This window comes from Monodelphis domestica, chromosome 1, assembly GCF_027887165.1.
Source record: "Monodelphis domestica isolate mMonDom1 chromosome 1, mMonDom1.pri, whole genome shotgun sequence".
Classification (NCBI taxonomy): Eukaryota; Metazoa; Chordata; class Mammalia; order Didelphimorphia; family Didelphidae; genus Monodelphis; species Monodelphis domestica.
Window position 1 is genome coordinate 557,134,096 of NC_077227.1, and position 20,804 is coordinate 557,154,899.

The following is a 20,804-nucleotide window of genomic DNA, read 5'->3' on the forward strand; positions in this document are numbered from 1 at the left end:
TGTGACAAAAGATTATAAGTAACCTTAAAGAAAATATTTTCAATCAAATAACGAGGTAAGTATATAAAGAGTTAAGAAGGGAGTGGTTCGAATGGAGCTGGAGGCACCTATTGTAGCAGTCTTCTCAATGAGTTTAGGCACAAAAGGGTGACAAAATATATCTTGATAGCTATCAGGAATGAATGGAATAAGAGAGTTGTTCTTTGTTTTGTCTTTTGAGAAAAAAATAGACATGAATATGTTCCTAAACAGAAAAAAAGCAAGTAGATGGGTAGCAATTGACAAGCAGTGAAGAAAAGTAGGGATGATAAAGGGCAAAATTTGCTGGAGATATCCTCATTTTTGCTCGCCTTTCTATGAAAGTCACTGAATATCAAATTATGTTTTGATTTAATATTGAATATCATCATAATTTCTTCCTAGAAATACAATAGACTTTGGTGTATAACCTTTAATTATTTTCATGGTGGTCTTTTTGAAAATGTTTACCATGGATACTGTAATATGAGATGAACAGATGTTCCATGAAATGAAGTTTCTTATTGCCTTTGGATATATGTCAAAGGTAACACTGCCAACTCATTTATTTGGCTCTCCAAAGAGAACTTATAAGCTATCCTTCAATTTATCTACAAATTACAGCTTTCCTTTATCTATCTTATGATTTCCTTTAACATAAGAATTCCATTTCTACCATCTTATTCCTCTAGTAGCATGCCCAATTTTTGGCTATTGTACAATGGTCTCCTATTTTGAGTACCATCAGTTAATTTTCCCCAAAACTAATAATTTAATTAAAATGGAAAATTTCCAGTGAAGTATTGCCCTCTACAAAACGCAGATTGGTACCTGTTCTGCAATTTTAAATTTAAGGATGTTCCCTGCAGCATTAAAAGTTTAGGTGACTTGCTCTAGGGTCATATAGCAATTATACATCAGAAGTGAAAATTTTTATAGATGGACAAAAGCCATGTAATTATTAGTACCTTCTGCTCCCTTTTTCTGCCATTACATTATTGTCACTACAGAGGTAGATGGGAACAGAATAAAACTGGGCAGGGCATGGGGGGATGGATATTTTATAGTTTCCATTTTTTTTTCATGGATTGGTGAATAAATTTTTAACTAAGGGGCCAGCAACTGATGAATGTCTCTATAACTAGCTAATCTGGTTCTTGGAAATAAGATTTGATCTCTTCCTGAGACTACCCTTGAAGCCTTTCCAGCATAATATATTCTAGTGATGGTGAACTTTTTAGAGAACGAGTGTAGTGCCCCACCCCGACCCCACTCCCCAGACTGAGTGCCATACCCGCCCCCTGCCAGGGACTGGATTCAGTGCCCCTCTCCCTCACTGAGTGCCAGGCATGCCCCACCCCCCTTTGCCCCACACAGGGGAGGGAGAAAGTGCTCCCATTGAGCTGCTGGGTGGAGAGGTGGGTGAACTGAAGAATGTCTTCAGCTAGTGTAGAGAGGGAGAGGGGAGTGGCCCCAACACTCTGCTCACCTCTAGCTCTGCCACTTATGAGCCACCCACCTTATGCCCTTTAAGCTCCCATTGGACTGCTGGGTAGAGGGGACAGGTGATGTAAAAAAAAAGTCATCAGGCATGGTGGAGAGGGGGAAGGGATCAACTACAACCAAGTCTCTCTGCCTTTCTAGTAACATACTCTAGGGGCATGGGGGGAGGGTGGCATGCATGTCCACAGAGAGCTCTCTGTGTGCCATCTTTGGCACCTATGCCATAGGTTCACCATCATTGATATAGTCCCTGTCTAAGCTTGCCCCCAGCTGGTGTATCTTTATTAAGAGTAGTATTATATCCATGCCATAATGAAGCATTACAGTAGAAGTTTTTGGAGATCATTTCACAGATAAGAAAAACAGACTCAGGGAGGCTCAGGAAATTAAATTGACTTACCCTAGATCATGTAGCTAGAGAATGTCATATGCAGAATTAAAGCCAGATTTCCTGACTCACAGGTCAAGATTCTTGGCACTATACCATCTTGGAGGTAGTCATAATTTCTCTGAAGTAAATAGGAACTATTACTATGTATGCACTTTCTTTTTGATTTTTGTTTTTCAACCATATATCTTTTTATTTTATTTTCAATCCACTTTCTATGCACATAAAGATAATATCTTGTTCGATTTTTAGTGTTTCCCAGTCTAAGTAGGAAATCCCTAGGGCACAAAATTCCTTTCATATATCCCAAATAGGTAATTACTCCTTTTGTATTAATAACATATTATAGTAATAGCTAACATTTAAATATAATTCTTACTGTGTGCCAGATACTGAGCTAAAGGCTTTAAAATTATTGTTTCATTTGATCCTTATAACCACCCTAAGAGGCAGGTGCTATTATCATCCTCATTTTACAGATAAACTGAAGCAAAGGTTAAATGACTTACCTAGGCTCATTCAGCCAGTATCTGAAGCCTAATTTGAACTCAGGTTTTCCTGCAGTTAGACCACCTAACTGCCCATATCCTAGCTTTTTTCATTTTTAGTTTTTTCCAATGAACAGATATTTATGAGTCCTTATATCAGAATGGTCTGCTTTGATTGGAAACTCCTGTTGGGCAAAGAGCTGTAACAACTTAATTTGCTTTGTACAGTGTGCCAGGTCTAAAACCTTGCAACAATGAGGGATGAATAAATGCCTTGAATGATGAGGTTAAAACAAGTTGATATTTGGAGACAAATAACAGTAAATAAAACTTAGTTTGTCACTAAATAATCTCACCATGTCCCTGAATTCAGTATTTCTGTAATACTTAGTTTTCAAATATTTTGCTGAATTTCATCTATTAGAGTGGTATCTGAGAGATTTAGGTTAGTACCATTAGCATCTTTTAGGGAGAGTTTTTTTTTTGTGACATAGTCTGGTATGTGAAAGGTGCTAGAATTTGGGGAGGGGACAGCATGTATCTAAGTATATATCACCTTCTTCAACCATAAGATAGATTTATCACTTGAAAAACACATCTGGGAAAAAAGAAAACAGTTGGTGAAAAAGAAAAGGAAAACAGAAGGGGATAACTGAATCCCCAAACACAAAATAAAATTTCAGTAACAATTCTGGAATCCATCAAAATTTATTGTAATTAATGAAGATTTATCACCAGGTAAAAAGGGAAGTGAAAGAATAAATTACAAAACATTTCTATCAATATGGAAAGGTTCTATTTTACTCCACAGAAATAAAAACAAATATATATCTTCACCAAGAAAAATTATTGCTGAAACATTAATTTAGTCATTATCTGTTGAGTATTCAATGTCTGTCACCGTGCAGTTGTTATATGAAAGGAGTGGAAGGATTTGTTGCTGTTCAGCTGTTTCTGTCATAATGTGACCCCATTTGGTGCTTTTCTTGTCAAAGATATTGGAGTGGTTTGCCATTTCCTTCTCTAGTTCATTTTAGAGATGAGGAACTAAGACAGATTTAAGTGACTTTTCCAGGATCACATAACTAATAAGTATCTGAGAACAGATTTGAACTCGGAAAGATGTTTTCTTGATAACCATCAGTGTTCTCTATTCAATATACCACTACTGGCCCCTTCCCTTAGGTATTTCATTCTTACCTTTCCATGGCTTAGTATATGATTTAATGAAATCCTGGGTCCCTCTCCCAAAATTAATTACCTAGAGCCAATTCCATTCTATTCTGTCTAATGGAGAACAAATGATAGTGATGTAAAAATAGAATAGATTTTATCCTGGAGAAAGGAGGCAAAGTCTAGAATAATATCCAAACAAGCATAAACCAAAATTCCAGTGTAGGACAGAACCAGTACATAAAACCAAGTTGTAGGAATGGAGATTCAGACTAATAGATTTGTACTGAATTAGGAGGCATAAGCTCATTATCGATGAGTTGACTCTCTTAGATTCACCTTATCTCCCAAAGCTTCACTCTATGATAGTGACCATATATATTCCTATTTTGCATCCTTTACAAAAAGCACATGTATGCCATCAATTCTATATGATAAAAAAAGGGGGAAGACAGTTTTATCCATGGCATTTCTGGCATAGCTGAACCACTGCCTCACCTTTTGAATAAATCCCTTCCCCTATGTGTCTTAGTTTTTTCTTCTCTTTAAAATAATGTGCACGTACTAGATCCCTAAAAGAACTCTAAATCTCATGATCAATATGCTGATTCCCTATCTTTCTAGAAGGCAACACAACCAACCAAGAAATGTGAGCTAAAGAGACTGAAAATTAAAAGATTTACATATACTCTATTCTGACTTCCCTTCACTGTTTCAGAAGGAAGCTCTCTAGTAAGATATATTTCTCCTTTTCATGTCTTATAGTTCAAATCCTTAAATTTTATCAACCAAGCACTCTATTTCACTTCTTCCCATAAGGACCATACATCACAATGGTCACACAAATTCCTTTCCTTTCTTGAGAAGTAGTGGGCCTCCCCCTCACTAAAAGTCTTTGAATAAGGATAGATGACTACTTGTGCAAGATGTATTATATTGGGCTGGATAACATTTAAGTTATCTTCCAAATATAAGATATTGAAAATCTGTGGCCTGGGTGGCCATCTCATACCTACTAATTATGTGAGCTTGGATAAGTCTCTTCTCATCTCTGGGCCTCAGTTTTCTCATCTATTAGGGTAATAGAATAGCTGAGTTATCGGATTGTTTCCATCTTTAACATCATTCTATAAAAAGCTGTTCTTTGAAGCATCATAGAATAAAAAGGCTCCAAGGATAATTAAAAACTGCAAATATTCTTAATCATGAATTACAAATCAGCAAATAAAGATTTTCTCTTTTTGCATTAGTAAATTTTGAAGGTTTTTGCTCCACTCTAAATTATTTGTTTTAAATCAATAATTATTTATTAATACTTCTTCCTATTGCTCTGATCACTAACAGTCTTAAATTGTCATCTGTACCTACACCACATGATTTGGCATATATGGCATTTAGTAAGGGCTAAATAATTCATTTTTCCATTCATTCATTGGGTGAGACTAAGGATAATATCAATTGATTATGTTAGATTCTCAAGAAAAGCAGTATTGTATTCAAATAATAACATGACAGGATTGAGAATTGGAGAACTGGGGTTCTCAGGGTTCTCATCCTGGCTCTCTCATTATCAATTTGAGCAGGTAACTAATTGGGACCCAGTTTTCCTGTGTGTCAAATTAGGGCAGTGACTCTTGCCTTACTTCACAGGGTAACTGAGAATGAAATGAGATAGTAGAGAGAACTTTACTGATGAGTGATTTCATCTTTCTCAACTTCCATTTCTTCACTGACAAAATAGTAATAAAAATCCTTTTACTGTCTACCTCACAGAATTGAAGAAAGCACTTTAAATTTTAATATGAGAAAAATTTGAGCTATCATTACTCTAAAAAATTAAAAGAGCTGAGCATATACAAGTGTGTCTATCTCATCTCGCCTCACTGTAATCCATCCTCCATTCAGCTAGAAAAGTGATCTTTTTAAAGTAAAGATCTGATCATTTCAATCCCTTCTTTATCAACTCCAGTGGCAATCTAATGCCTCCAGAATCAAATACAAAAACTGTTTGGATTTCAATGTTCTCTATAAACTATCCCTCTCCTGTCTTTCCATTCCTCTTACTCCTTATTCCACAACACATAGTATTCACTACAGGTACACTACAATACAAAAAGGCCACAACACTGGCCTTTTTGTTGTTCTGTGACCAAGAGAGTCATCTCTTGGCCCCCAGCATTTTTAGTCTAAAGTAGGGAGAGAGGAATACTCTCCCTACTTTAGACTACTGACCTCTCTGGTTTCCTTTAAGTCCCAACAAAATTTCTCCATTTACAGAAAGCCTTTTCCAATTCCATTTAAATTCAAGTGCTTTCCCTCTGTTAATTATTTTCTATTTATCATTCCTATAGCTTGCTTTATATGTATGTGCTTATTTGTTATTTCCCCCATCAAACAGTTAATTTCTTGAAAGTGAGGACATTCTTTTGCCTTTTTTTTTGTTTTCATAACACAGTGCCTGGCACATAGTAGGCACTTAATACATTTTTTTAATTAATCAATTGAATAGGATGAAGTAATTGAACAAAAAAGTGAAAGTGACCCAAAAACAGCTTTAATGGTTTAGAAATCCCTTCTGAAAGTGCAGAGTTAGGCAATTGGTGGTTGCATGAAGAAATCCTTCAAGAGGTCTCATTTCTCTTTCTTGGAATTCTATTTCAGTCATCAGCATTCTTCAGCCCTAATCTGTGAGCTTTTTTCTTTATTACTTTACTTTTGGAAATAACTCTGAATAAATTAGGCCCTCAGTGTTCTTGTCCTTATAGAAAGCAAAGATCTTCCACTCCCAAGGAAAAGTTCTATTGCCTCTGTTAACTGTCAACTCTATTGCTCTCCCTTATCATTAATATTTGCTTTAGCTTTAAGGACACCTATACCATCTATAGCCAAGAAATAATTCTTGCCCTTTTTGCTTTCCCAAATCTTTCATGTACTGTTGGATTTTTCTGTTGTTGTTTTTTTTTCTGGTTCCTACATTGATTTAAACCGTTGTTTGTGCAGTGAAAAAATAGGGTTCTGGAATACTCATTATTATTTTGATTCTTGAGGCATAAATTCACACATACAATGATTCCTCAATTTGCAAAGGCTTCCAGAAGAAACTAGGCTCCTTTACAAAGCACCAATGATTTTTTTTAAAACTTCATAATTTATGCAAGACCATCTGGGTCATCTGCCTAACAGGAGACACTGCAGTTAGCTTGTTTTTTAAGAAATGAGTGGTAAAACTGCTGGGAGCTGGCCACGTTAATAACTGATCATACAACTTTATTCAAATTATTTTCCTAGCCTCCTGAGCTTTGGATCATAGGATTTAAAGTTAGTGAAAACCCATAGAGACTACTTAGTCCAATAAAACATTTTACAGATAAGGAAACTGGGGCTTAGAAAAGTTAAGTGATCTGCCCAAAGTCACACAGCTCATAGATGCGATTTAATCACAGAACCTCAGAATCCAGGTCAAGGGCTTCCCCTACTTTATCATTCTGCCTCTTGTTTCTAATACTATAGCTAGTTAAATAGTGCTTTAAGGTTTGTGAAGTTCTTTGTATATATCATATCATTTAATTCTTTAAACAACCATGGAAGGGAGATACTATTATTATTCTCATTTTTCAAATGAGAAAACTGAAGCAAAAAAAAGTTAAATAACTTACTCAGAATCATTCATCTAGTGTCTGAGGTCCAATTTGAACTTGGGACTTCTTGACTCCAGTTCCATTACTCTGTTGCACTACTTATAAAAATGTGTAAAAGGTGACATTTGAACTGACGTTTAAAGGAAGCAAATCATTCTACATGGTATAGCTGGGTAGAAAGCATTCCAAGTATAGGGAACAACCTGTATAAAAAGTTAGAGATAAAATGTGGTATGTGGTATATGAGGAACAATATGTAGGTCAGCTGGGCTAAACATATGAATGTGGGTAATTTGTGAGAAGAAGACACCAGGAGTGGGTCTATTGCCTTTTGGGTGATCTATACCTTTAATCTTTAGTGATTAGATTATTCTTATTCATGGCCACTAACAGAGTAACAATCATTTTATTTCAGGGAGTGGCTTGGCATTATTGAAAGTAGTGCACAATTTCCCAAATGCAATCAATCAATATTTATTAAGTGCCTCTATGTGCCTGGGGAGACAAAAAGAAGCAAATAATACCTCCTGCTCTCAAGGAGTTTACAATCTTATCCTTCTAATTATCTTCTACTTAGTCAATTCTTTGGATTATGAAAAGAGTAAGATAGACAAAAACAGACAGATCACAATCAGAATATGTAAGATCTGAAGGGACTTTAGATAATATATATAGTCCAGCCTGTTCTTTTATAATGAGAAACTATGCCCCACAGCAATTAAATGATAGATCCTGAGATTTGAACCCAAGTACTCTAAATACAAATTCATTAATGGAGATAATTTTCCCTATGATTCTAAAATTAATCTTTGTTGGACTCAGAAACCTTGGAGAATATATTTGTTTCATCTTGGTGTTGGTTTTTATTGTAATAGCCTTTACTAAGATAATTAACTTCATTTAGACTGATTTATGCAACAGGCAGTTATATATCATCAAGGAAGGTCTAATAATTGCTTTTCACCATTCTATCTAATCCCAACCAAATTCATATCATAGTCTATATGGAGTTCAAAAGAGCATCTGCTCCAGCTACATCCTTTTACAAATTAGGAAACTCAGATTTAGAAAGGTCAAGTGACTCAAAATTACACAGATAATAATTGTGAAATCCAGAATTTGAACTCAGGGCCTATGACTCCAACTTTAATACCCTTTCCACTGCACTACATTGCCTCCCATGATACTCTAAAGAAGGATTAAAAAATTGGAAGGGACTTTAAAGGAAAACAGTGTAATGTCAAATGTAAATAAATTAATTAAGATACAATTTAGTTTTTTTTTTTCCATTGCTCCTCCAGGATTCATAGTAAAATGAACATATAATACTTGAGATCTTTAATCCTAGTTTGCAAGTTAAAATGCATGAAAGTAATTGTGTTTTATCTTCCCATCCATTATTTCTCCCAGAAGTCAAGAAAATGGGTCACATATCTTGGAAGGAAGGAGACAGCTTGTAGGTCATAGTGTTCCTCTGATACAGAGATGAGTTTCTGTTTTTAATTAACACTACATCAAAAAATATTTATCATTAAAGCATAATGATTTATCAAGAGCTTTTCCTATGCATGGTGGTGCAAGACTCCATTGCTCTGAATCCCCCACCAGTGTTGGTATGATAAGTATTTTTAAATGACAAAGAAAGAGCTTGTGATACATGAAAAAGGGTACACACAGTTGCACTCGAATACACTTGAAACATTTCCCATGATTGCCACTCCAGTGTAAGAATTGTTATGACTATCATTGTAACAATTATCTTTTCTATGTGCCAAACACCCATCTGTATGAAACAAATATAGGCTGGGAGAGAACTCGTGTTTTTATGTGTTTGATAAGTGTCAAAGAATCATTTGAGGTTACTGAACTTTAGGCATTACTTTATCTCTTTAAATCAATTGATAATTCATGGAAAAATCAAATCTTTGATAATTCCAGATACATTTGTTAGTTTTTAAATGTGCCCTCTTTTTTTCTTTTTTACCCCTTAAATTTCTAATAGTATTTTTCGTTTGTTTTTCGTTCCTTTGCTGGTGTTCAATAGCATTTGAGCTCCCATAGTATACTCACTAAGTGTCTTTGTATAAACTTTTAAATACATATATATGAATCTTCCTAAAACTTAAAGTATAAAAGCAACAATGTGGGTCTCAAACCCATGGATATTGTGACCCCAAAAGCCAATGTTCATTCAACTAATAACCATATCTTGTGTTTTATACAAAAGACTACTGGGTTGCAAAATGCTTTCTTCTAGTCTCATTTACTATTATTGTTGTTAATAATAACTACCATTTATATGACATTTTGTTAAGGTATGAAGTGCATTGAGAGCTTAATTTAATCTCATTTGATCCTTTAACCCTTGTGATGAACCATAACATTATAGAATTAGAACTGGTAGAGATAATAAAAGTAAAGCAGTCCAACCCCTAATTTTACAGAGAAGTTTGGAGAGGCTAAATAAGTTGTCCACAGTCACACTGCTCATAATTGACCAAGCAGATGCTCATAATTGACCAAGCAGATCATTATCTTTTCCATTTGTAATATAAGCATAATTAGTTTTATTTTTCAAATGAATAATCTAAAGTTCACAAAGGTAAATTATTTGCTTAAGCTCCTTCAAATTAACAGTGGCAAAGCAGGTACTCAAAACTAGGTTTCCTAGTTCCAAGAATCAAATGATATTTTGTAGAGTACTTAGCACAGTGCTTGGCACATAGTGGGCACTTAATAAATGCTATTTCCCTTTCTCTTCCCTAAGGCTAGAATCCTTCCCACTATACTACATAATATTTTATCATGCACTGATTATCTAATTCTCTTCAAAGAAGCAATATGTATTTCCTTGAAAATGTATCTATATATTTATATAAATATCTATATAGAATTTTCTTCATAAGAAAATGTTTTTTGATAGTTAAGTCCATAAAATGATTTTTAAAAATGAAAGTTGCATGTTTTAAAAAACAAAACATACTAGTCAAAGTATACTTTCAAAAACCTAAAACTCATTACCCAGAATCCAATTCTCCAGGTTTGCCTGGACTAAGTTCAATTTTAAGGACCTCTTATAAATCACTTTGTGCTTGGTTTCCCCATTTAGGTCTTTCCCCATGATCAAAATGATCACCTATGTGTAGGTTTCAATAGATGTGGGACTCCTATGTAAGCACACACAGTGAGAACATACACCAGCTCCAACACAGCTTTCAATTTGTCTCACTGAAGGAAAACTATTCTTATCTTTCCTTTCCAGCAGAAGACTTTCTTGCTAATAGAATCTTACTTGGCCAAAGAGTCCACTACTTATTGTCTGGTTAGTTTTTCTCTCTTTAAACTATTCTCTAGACTTATTTTGTTACTCTAATGTTTGGGGTGCTAAGTGAGCTGTTTTTGTCCATCCAGAAAAATGGCATATGTGTGTAAAAGTTTACTTGTAAATTAGTACTTGGAATTACCTTTCACATGGAAAGAAATGTTAAAAATTTTAGTCAGTACCTCAATGTCCCAAATAGTACATTCCACTCCTAATGTAGCTGAAATGCCATAAAGATGTAAAATAGTCCCACATCACATACAGATACACAAACAAATATTATTGCAATTCAAGAATACTAGAAAGTCAAATTGGGGAGGAGATGGAAGTGGGGAGCTAACAATAAAATAAACTAAGTAAGGTGCAGAGTTTTCTTTTTTCACTAAAATAATCTGAATATCTATGCATGGAAAAACAGATTTAATTAGAAAAGGAAGAGGAAATAAAGTTTTTTGAAGTTTCTGAACAGGACCTCTGGGTACTTTCAAGGGCTTCAGAGGTTAATGACACTTTTATTGTGCCAAATTTTAGTTGAAAATGTATAGCTTTCTCCGTTTCCTTGACATAAGTCCATTCTACTCTAATACTTCTTTATTTTATAATCTTTATTAGAGTACTTGGCTCAAAAAGCAGAACAAAGATAGGAATAGGAAGAGAAGCAAGAGGGCATAGATTTTTGTGAGAAATTTTATCAAGGACTACAAAAGTGTAAAGGGAAAAAAGGAGTAACTAGATAGAAGGACATTATCTACATTTAGAAAGTCATAGGATATACAGGCCCTAAAAGTTCATTCAACAAACATTTATTATGTTCAGTCATTTTCAACTCTTCATGACCCTATTTAGGGTTTTCTTGACAAAGAATATCTTTCTGTGGCTTGCTATATACTTCTTCAACCTATTATTACAGAGGAGACTGAGGCAAGCAAATGAGGTAAAGTGACTTACCCAGGGTCACAAAGCTAATAAGTATCTAAGGCCAGATTTGAACTCATGAAGAAATGCTCCTGAATCGAGGCCTAATGAGGCTTTCTGAACCCGCGAGAAGCCCCAAGGTAGGAAGATAGGAAAAGGATAGAAGTTCTGGATGCTGCGAAGGGTATGGGGGAGCCAAGTTTGAGATGTAAAAAATGAGTCAGAGATCAGTTATTATTAATATCTTGGAGCCGCAGCCAAGCTCCAATCAATGGACGTCACTGGAAGGCTATTTCCCATCCAAAGATCCCAATTTAACACTACACTGGTCAGAGGATGATATCGCTCAGCTAAGAGAATGAATAGAGAATGATAGGAAGAATTAGAGAATGCTAGGTATTAGCATTGGAAAAGAAAGAGACAGCTGGCCAAAGGCCAGGTTTCAGGTAGAGATAGAGAGGAGAGAGAAAGGTGGCAAGACAGTGCTCAGTAATCCTGTGAGATAGTCCAAGAGAGAGAGAGAGAGAGAGATGGTCATGGCTCCCTATTTAATCTCTTTGATACGCAAATGTAGTCAATACATATTGATAAGTTACATAGTGTCTCAATACATATTGAGTTACATAGTGTATTGCCATTGGATAATTGCAAATTATGACAAGGTGAAGGTGGAGTTTTTATCCTCAGGTGAGTAAGACAAAGGGAAGCAAGGTTTCGCACCCTAACCTTAGCCATGCTGGGAACAGAGTTCATTGCCATGTGCAGAATGGCCATGTGCCCACACACAATCCTTGCCTCTTAATTATACGTATGGGCTGGACTGCTACACTTAACACTCTATCGACTGTACCACTTGGGTGCCCCAAACATTTATTTAGCATAAGTTGTACCCAAAGTACTGCATGAAGTACTAACAATGTTACAAAAATGTGGAGATAAAGATCATTTGATTGAGAGAGAAAAATGTGCAAAAGAACATAGTTAAAAATGATGCTAAAGATAGAATGGAATCAGATTGTAGAGGACCTTAAATGCTACCTATTAAGGAATATGCTTTTTACCTTAAGAGCAATAAGGAGTTGAAGTTTTTGAGCAGAGGAGTGACATTGGGTACAATATTTTAATTCTATGTTAAGGGTGAATTGGAGAAGAGACAGAATAGAAAGCATCTCACTCAGATTCCTAATTTTACAAATGAACTTAATTACAAAAGTAGGACTAGGACTAGGATCCCCTAATTCTTAGACCAATGCTTTTTATTGTGTTGCCCAGTTTAGGAAAGGATGAATATAGTCACACGATGGATATACTCCTAGAACAATGTCAGTAAACTTGCTATTTCAAAAGTGCCATGCAAATGTTTGCATTGGATATAGACAGATGCATGCTTATAGGCTCTTGGATGAAGGAATGAACACTCATTTAGCACCTACTACATGTTTAGGCACTATACTTGGCACTGCTAATGCAAATACAAAAGTGTTCCTTTCCACAAGGAGCTTACATTCTAACCAAGGAAATAATATATATAGGAGCATTCCCATGAAGGGAGTTTTGGTCTGGGAAGTCATAGGTATAATGAGTGGAGACAGACTGTAGTAGACTGATATGAACTTTCCAAAAGTCAGTAGGGAAATTGATTTGATTTCTGTTTCCAGATAACTGGTAGAAGGGATAAGAGAAATGTGAAAGAGAATTTAAACTCCCTTTGTTTATTTTAATGTAATCAATCAAGGAGTACTCCTCCATTCAGACTTAGTCAAACATTTAAAGAATCCTTTACTAGAAAAGGAAGTTCATACCACTGTTGGGTTGAGGAGACCCTTGCTAGAGACATTGGCTCTTTGGCTCTTGTCCTATCTTCAGTAGGATGCTCTCTTCAGTCTGGAGGCACTCAGATTCAGACATGGGGTATTTAGCTAGGAAATATTTTCTACCTCTTTCCTACATTTTCTCCTTTACTATCTCTATCTTGCTGTAATAAAGCTACTAACAGCCTTGTGACTTATGAGTTAATTTTTTAAATGGCAACCACAACCATTTTAAAAATTCTTATATTTGTCAAACCCATTTTAATCATTACAGAAAGGTGCATGTGGCAACAGGGCAGATGGCAAGATGGTCCAGGTGACCCTGATTTCCTGGCAAACAGTTAGATGGAATGAAAAGAGAAGCCTGGTGTAGAGCTGACTAATATAATGGGTTAGATAGGTTTGTACTCCTTCACCCAAACTGAATCCCATGTGGATGTTCCTATATTTAGCCACTTAACTCTTCCAGGGAGGATGGCATGATCTTTTTAAGTCTGGTCCAGAGGGTTGCTTTCTAAGATAAGGACAAGATGATGCATGTCAAGCCTGATGAAAAGGTACCCTGGAAAACCAGAATGAGAATGAACCTGCAAAATGACATTGTGACTGATAGCATGAGTCCCTAAAACTCTTAACATTCTACTTCCTGGTTATTTCCTCTATAAGTGAATTAGCATCTCCACATTATCCCACCAAAATCCTACAATTCAGCTCTGGTTCCCCTAGCTCCAATAGATAAGCATTTGCCTTATCTTGCCAGTCTCTTGCCAACTCTTCACTACATCATCCATCTTCCTTCCCCATTAACCAGTACCCCCTCTATATGCTATCTTTCCCAGTTAGAACCTAAGGTCCTACATGGCAAAGACTGTTTTTTTTTTTTTGCTTGTATTTATGTCCTCAACAGTCAGCACAATGCATGGCACTGACATAGATCTCAAAATTGCTTTATCTAACAACCTCGCTACTTATCTAATAATCCTTATGGTTTATGCCCATGCCCTTCATCCTGGTTTGTTCTGAGGCAGAAAGGTTACTGGTATAAAACTGGTGTTGTTTCAGGATTACTTACCCTATCTTTGCAGCTGATTTCATTTTCCTTCATCCAATCATGTAAGTTTTAGCTGCTTTGACCCAAATTAGTATTGACTCATCTATGTATCTAGGGAATTCACTGTTAAGTACCATTGATTACACTTAAAGGTCCTAGATACTTCCTTTCGCAGCCTTCACTCCATTTTCTTTTCTCCAAAAAAGGTAAGGATCTTAGATTAGTTCTGTGTCACAAATAATAAACCAGTGTGGCAAACTTTGTTGCTAACCCATGGGTGCCAACTGGTTTAGCCATTAAGAATCTATTATCAAAAAAATATTTCTAAGAAACTATTTTATTGAACTAAAAAATAATAAAATTCATTTGGAAAAACAAAAAGTTCAGAATATCAAAATAAATCTTTTTAAATATTATGGAAGTCTAGCAGTGCCAGATTTCAAACTATATTATAAAATAGTTATTACCAAAACTATCTGGTCCTGTCTAAGAAATAGAAAAGAGGATCAGTGGAACAGAATACACATAAAACAAACAATTGTAAAAGATCATAGTAAATTTGTGTTTGACAAAGGTAAAAGTTTTTGGAATAAGAATTCACTATTGGTTAAAATTTTTTGGAAAAACTAGAAAGCAGTTGGCAGAAACTAGAAAGACAAGATCAAAATGGATTTATGATGTAGGTATAAAGGAAGATGTTATAAACAAATTAGAATAAGGAACATAATGTCTATCAGATTTTTTGGATGGGAGAAGAATTTATGAATAAACAAAAGATAGAGAGCATTGTGAAATGCTAAATGGATCATTTTGAATGCTTTAACTTGAAAAGTTTTTGTATTAATAAAGCTAATATAACTAAGATTAGGAGGAAAGCATTAAGTTTGGGGAAAGATTTTACAGACAATTTTTCAGATAGAGGTCTCACATCTAAAATATATAGAGTACTTTTTCAAATACATAAGAATATGAGCCATTCCCCAATTAATAAATAATTAAAATATATGAACAGATCATTTTGAATGAAGAAATGAAAGATATATATGTGTAGATAAACTACATGAAAATACTCTAAATAATTAATGATTAGAGAAATACAAATTACTCCTTACACTATAGAAGGCATCATTTGACAAAAAGAAATATGAATATATAAAACTATGACTTGCTTGTTTCTATTTATCAATTCTTTCTCTGAAGGTAGACATACACACATTATTCTTCAAACAATATTTCTATTGCTATATGAAACATTCTCTTAGTTCTGGTTGTTTAATTTTTTTTAAACCCTTACCTTCCATCTTGGAGTCAATACTGTGTATTGGCTCCAAGGCCGAAGAGTGGTAAGGGCTAGGCAATGGGGGTCAAATGACTTGCCCAGGGTCACACAGCTAGGAAGTGGCTGAGGCCAGATTTGAACCTGAGATCTCCTGTCTCTAGGCCTGGCTCTCAATCCACTGAGCTACCCAGCTGCCCCCAGCTTGTTTCATTCTTCATAATTTCTCGTAGGTCTTTCTATTCTTTTTAATTAACTTGCTCTTCATTTCTCATGTTGCTGTAATATTATTCCATCCTAATCATATGCCACAAATTATTCAGCCATTCCCAACCTGATAGACATTCCCACAATTTCTAGTTCTTTGTCACCACAAAGAAAATTGCTATAGATAATTTAGAACATATAGTTTCTTTTCCATTTTTCCCATTGCTTTAGGTAGTACTGCTGAGTCAAAAGGTATGCATAGTTTTATAACTCTTTGGGCATAATTCCAGATTGCTTTCCAAAATGGTTGGATCAGTTCACAGAACTTATAAGAGGGGAAAGTAAAACGCATATTAGTTCTAAAAGGGTGAATTCAATCTACAGAACAGTCCTGAATAAAATGCTGAAGCAGGCCAAATCCAATATTCCTTCATTGGGACAAACCAGCAGACTGGTGGCCTGGAAATCACAGATGCTTGTTGTTATCTTCATACTCATGAGCTGAAATAAATGTATGTGAAAAGCCCTGAACCTTAAAGCACTGTATAAATGCCACTTAGTATTATTTTTATTTCTTCCTGACATATGTAGGCAACAGTCTCATGGATCTTGTCAATTGAGAGTAAAGCCTTAATGCTTCTGTATTCAACAGCTGTTGCTATGAGGACAGGATGCCAAATTTGAAGTGGCCAGCTGATCAGTGGTCAGGCAAGACCCTGGGCATACTTCCCAAGCCTCATCAGTGCCCACAGCACTGAACTATTGAGTTAATTGAGTTGAAAGAAGAATAGAGAGAGCATTGGGTATGCATTGTCCTCTTGAAAGGGAAGAAAGGAAAGGATAAGGAAGACGTGTTAGTTTCTTATTTCACCAGGGTACCAGGGTAGCTTACATAGTTTTAAAAGTGTGAGAAAGGGGAAATGAGTAGTCTTGGAATGAATTAAAAGAGTGTGTGATTAATGTTTACCTAGAAAAGAATATTGGTGGGGGTAGCTCGGTGACCCAATGGATTAAGAATCAGGCTTAGAGATGGGAGGTCCTAAGTTCAAATTTGGCCTCAAACACTTCCAAGTTGTGTGACCCTGGGCAAGTAAGTTAATACTCATTGCCTAACCCTTACCATTCTTTTGCCTTGGAACCAATACCGCATATTGTATTGAACTGATTCTGAGACAGAAAGTAATTTTTATTTATTTATTTTTATTTAAAACCCTTACCTTTTTTACTTTTTTGTCCTCAGTGACTTTTACTTCTGCATATACATTTGTGTATTTTCCATTTATCCTACAAAAATTTTCCTTTGCCTTCAGAAAAGGACTTTTCAGTTCTCTTTCTCTCTCTCCAAAACCATTTATACTACATTTTTGTAAAGAAAGCACCTGCTTTGGAAATTATTTTCTACTCATATGTACTTCTTTGCACTGTACTTTTACAGATTTTTTTGCAAATGATACATATAGATATTTGTATATCCATATATGTCTCTGTTTCTGTCTATATCTATCTGCCTCTATCTATCTCTATCACTATATCCACACTCAGGCCCCATTTATGGTTTTCCAAAGGAAATATTTCTCTTCTTAAAAGTCTGACAGTATTTGATACTTGGGAAAGTAAGATTTATGGCTTGACCATTTCCCTGTTGTCTGATTTGTCTTCTAACCTACTAAAGTTCAGGTTGTCTTGACTCTTCCGTTATAGTTCCTAGAATGATGTGATCAACAGAATGGCAGTAAATGAACATAATCTGGCTATGTCCTGATGGAACCTATGAATCTAAATTTTACAGATTGTGCCAATACCAAAAATAATGTGAAATTTTATCATCTTACAATTTAAAAACCAAATCAACTTTGATATTTTTAAAATCCCAAGTTACTAAAATAAAAATCTGTCAATACCACCCCCTGAAAAAAACCTAACATTAATATGTTTTTCATTTTCTTCTTAAAAAATCATAGTAGGTACCAAAGAAGTCTCTGAAGTCAAATATTTTGAAACATATTCTTGTCTCTATGTAGTTTCTGACATCTATAGCTGGTATACACTATCCTATTATGAACTACCCTAAAAGCACTCAGGAGAAATGGTCGGCAGAGAAAATGAGTTTTTTTTTTTTTCTAGAAAAGCAAGTGAAGAGTTTTACAATTCTATCAGGAAAATAGATCTAGTTTTGGAAAAACCGTTACAATTACTGCAGGACAGCTAAAAGCATATTTCAGAAGGCAAATATGCTAATGCATTAAAATAATTAAATTGAGACCTTTCAGTCTTGAGAATAATGTAGCAACTTTTCCCTGTTGAGAGTTTTTTTTTTTGAGCTTCAGAAATGGTTACTTTTGAGTGAAGGAACAAAGACCTGGTAAAAGGATATTTGTATAGTTAAAAGATAAACTGTATTTTAATGATTGTTAGTAAGTTGAATATATGGCCAGCCGAAGAGCTCATTGAATCATTTTAAAGTAGAATGATATTTTTCAAAATATGAACCACACTGGAGTTTTTAGTTACAAAGATTTCTTATATCCAATTATACTGCAATATATAGACCTAGAAATTGTGCTTTACATTTGAGCTTAATATTTAGGTGCACTATATAAATGTATTAAAAAAAAAAGCTAAAAGAGGAGGGAAGTTTTGTACCCTGATGGGAAGCTTGGACTTTCAGTATTGAGAGGGGGAAAGATAGGAGAACCCCCTTCTCAAAGCAGGGTTCAGGCTAGACAGCAGATGTAATGGGTTGGCTCAGAGAGAGGAGAGGGGGTTGGAAGATTTTCCCCCTTCTGCCTTCCCTCCTTAGCTAAAAGTGCTTTCCCCAATTTGCTCTTGTCCCTCTTGTCCCCCATCCACTACTCAAGACCAAAAGGTCTCCCCTTAATTGGTTCACTCACACTCAGCTTGGTGAACAGATAAATTTTAATGTTAACTAAATCAGGTAATACAAAAAGAACAATGGGCAGGGAAGAATAGGAAAAGGAAAGTGGGGAAAGGGGATCCCTGTCTCTATCTAAACCCTTTCCCTTCCCTCCTTGAGTTTGTGGGGGGGGAACTCAGGCCTTGGCAGCCTGAGCCTCCTGAAGGTCAGGTTGACTCACCCCTGGGCAACAGGAGCTGAGGTAAAGTCAGCTCAGGTTTCTCTTCAGCAGTCCCTTCAATTGGGAAGTGTTGGGGGGAAAGATTTCCAGTTACCAGCAGGAAAAGTGGGTAACCCTCAGGAGAAAGTCTTTTTCCTACCTTCTCTCTTGACTTCTCAAAACCTAGAGACCCTCACTGCTCTCCTCACCAGAGTTCACTTCTCTGGATTCCACTGCTGGGACCCCTCCTCTGATGAGGTGATCAATTTCACATACTCTTCAGTCTGGCACTTTTTCTCCAGTACCAGCCTCTGTCACATATATACCTATATATGTATATTATATTTATATATGTGTACATATGTGTATCCTGAAAAACACTGCCTGTGTATCTTGAATATTTAGCTATCACTTTATTGAACTCTTCTGGTTAAGAAACTTAAAAATATATATCTTTTTAAAAATTGGGCAGTATTTATTACCTCTTGTAGGAGGCAGAATTTAAATAAATCTATCTTTTTTATTTTTTAATTTTTATTTGGTCATTTCCAAACATTATTCATTGGAAACAAAAATCATTTTCTTTTCTTCCCTCCTCCCCTCCCAGCACCTCTCCCATAGCCCACATGCAATTCCACTGGGTATCACATGTGTTCTTGATTCAAACCCATTTCCATGTTATTGGTATTTGCATTAGAGTGTTCATTTAGAGTCTCTCCTCAGTCATAGCCCCTCCACCCCTGTAGTCAAACGGTTGCTTTTCATCAGTGTTTTTAGTCCCACAGTTTATCTTCTGCTTGTGGATAGTGTTTTTTAGATCCCTGCAGATTGTTCAGGGACATTGCATTGCCACTAATGGAGAAGTCCATTACCTTCAATTGTACCACAATGTATCAGTCTCTGTGTACAATGTTTTCCTGGTTCTGCTCCTTTCACTCTGCATCACTTCCTGGAGGTTGTTCCAGTCTCCATGGAATTCCTCCACTTTATTATTCCTTTTAGCACAATAGTATTCCATCACCAACATATACCACAATTTGTTCAGCCATTCCCCAACTGAAGGGCATCCCCTCATTTTCCAATTTTTGGCCACCACAAAGAGTGCAGCTATGAATATTCTTGTACAAGTCTTTTTTCCTTATTATATCTTTGGGGTACAAGCCTAGTAGTGCTATGGCTGGATCAAAGGGCAGACAGTCTTTTATCACCCTTTAGGCATAGTTCCAAATTGCCCTCCAGAATGGTTGGATTAATTCACAACTCCACCAGTGTCCCTACTTTGCCACATCCCCTCCAGCATTCATTACTTTCCATAGCTGTTATGTTAGCCAATCTGCTAGGTGTGAGGTGATACCTCAGAGTTGTTTTGATTTGCATCTCTCTGATTATAAGAGATGTAGAACACTTTTTCATGTGCTTATTAATAGTTTTGATTTCTTTGGCTGAGAACTGCCTGTTCATGTCCCTTGCCCATTTATCAATTGGAGAATGGCTTGATTTTTTGTACAATTGATTTAGCTCTTTGTAAATTTGAGTAATTAAACCTTTGTCAGAGGTTTTTATGAAGATTGTTTCCCAATTTGTTGCTACCCTTATGATTTTAGTTACATTGGTTTTGTTTGTACAAAACCTTTTTAATTTGATGTAGTCAAAATTATTTATTTTACATTTTGTGACTCTTTCTAAGTCTTGCTTGGTTTTAAAATCTTTCCCTTCCCAAAGGTCTGACATGTATACTACTCTGTGTTCATCTAATTTACTTCTAGTTTCCCTCTTTATGTTCAAGTCATTCACCCATTCTGAATTTATCTTGGTGTGGGGTGTGAGGTGTTGATCCAAATCTAATCTCTCCCACACTGTCTTCCAATTTTCCCAGCAGTTTTTATCAAATAATGGATTTTTGTCCCAAAAGCTGGGGTCTTTGGGTTGGTCATAAACTG

The 20,804-nt window shown here is 35.7% G+C and overlaps 1 protein-coding gene across 5 annotated transcripts in view; it reads left to right on the forward strand.

Annotated features, from left to right (window-relative positions):
• DLGAP2 (DLG associated protein 2) overlaps positions 1–20,804 on the forward strand; it is a 1,318,656-nt gene that overhangs the window by 1,055,578 nt on the left and 242,274 nt on the right. The window lies entirely within an intron of this gene.